Source organism: Sinocyclocheilus rhinocerous, unplaced genomic scaffold, assembly GCF_001515625.1.
Source record: "Sinocyclocheilus rhinocerous isolate Xijiao unplaced genomic scaffold, SAMN03320098_v1.1 scaffold297, whole genome shotgun sequence".
NCBI classification, from domain to species: Eukaryota; Metazoa; Chordata; class Actinopteri; order Cypriniformes; family Cyprinidae; genus Sinocyclocheilus; species Sinocyclocheilus rhinocerous.
Window position 1 is genome coordinate 988,590 of NW_015649240.1, and position 335 is coordinate 988,924.

General features: G+C 39.7%; 1 protein-coding gene across 1 annotated transcript in view; it reads left to right on the forward strand.

The window, feature by feature from the left end:
- cenpu (centromere protein U) overlaps positions 1–335 on the forward strand; it is a 6,049-nt gene that overhangs the window by 4,043 nt on the left and 1,671 nt on the right. The window lies entirely within an intron of this gene.

Here is a 335-nt window from a genome sequence, read left to right on the forward strand (position 1 = left end):
ATTTATTGACGGTACACCTTCTTCGATAACGATATAAAAAATGTTCGATATAGGCACGTGCTAAGAGTGACGCAGACAGCACACACAAACACGAACACATGCTGAATTGTGTGCTGCGCCTGCCTGTGATGAGGAGATTGTGAATAAAAAAATTAATATTCGTCGAATTTAAAATCGAACTTCGATTTTAAAATTTAAAATCGAAGTGCATCAGGGACCATCATCAGTGGCGCACGAGATGCGGTGATAATGATGTGTGACGTTGTTGCATTTTAATGTCTTGTTAGTCTAGCCCACGAGAAGTGCCGCTGCTGCGTTATTCATTCAAAATATTA